The sequence below is a fragment of the Bison bison genome, unplaced genomic scaffold (assembly GCF_000754665.1).
Source record: "Bison bison bison isolate TAMUID 2011002044 unplaced genomic scaffold, Bison_UMD1.0 scf7180017864519, whole genome shotgun sequence".
Lineage (NCBI taxonomy): Eukaryota > Metazoa > Chordata > Mammalia > Artiodactyla > Bovidae > Bison > Bison bison.
This window is the reverse complement of record NW_011495072.1, coordinates 11638692-11639340: the sequence shown is the minus strand read 5'-3', so window position 1 is coordinate 11639340 and position 649 is coordinate 11638692.

Here is a 649-nt window from a genome sequence, read left to right as displayed (position 1 = left end):
CTTAGAAAGCATCACTACGAACAAAGCTAGTGGAGGTGATGGAATCCCAGTTGAGCTATTTCAAATCCTGAAAGATGATGCTGTGAAAGTGCTGTACTCAGTATGCCAGCAAATTTGGAAAACTCAGCAGTGGCCACAGGACTGGAAAAGGTCAGTTTTCATTCCCATCCCAAAGAAAGGCAATGCCAAAGAATGTTCAAACTACCACACAATTGCTAGTAAAGTAATGCTCAAAATTCTCCAAACCAGGCTTCAGCAATACGTGAACCATGAACTTCCAGATGTTCAAGCTGGTTTTAGAAAAGGCAGAGGAACCAGAGATCAAATTGCCAACATCTGCTGCTTCATCGCAAAAGCAAGAGAGTTCCAGAAAAACATCTATTTCTGCTTTATTGACTATGCCAAAGTCTTTGACTGTGTGGATCACAATAAAGTGTGGAAAATTCTGAAAGAGATGGGAATACCAGACCACCTAACCTGCCTCTTGAGAAACCTATATGCAAGTCAGGAAGCAACAGTTAGAACTGGACATGGAACAACAGACGGGTTCCAAATAGGAAAAGGAGTACATCAAGGCTGTATATTGTCACCCTGCTTATTTAACTTATATGCAGAGTACATTATGAGAAACACTGGGCTGCAGGAAGCA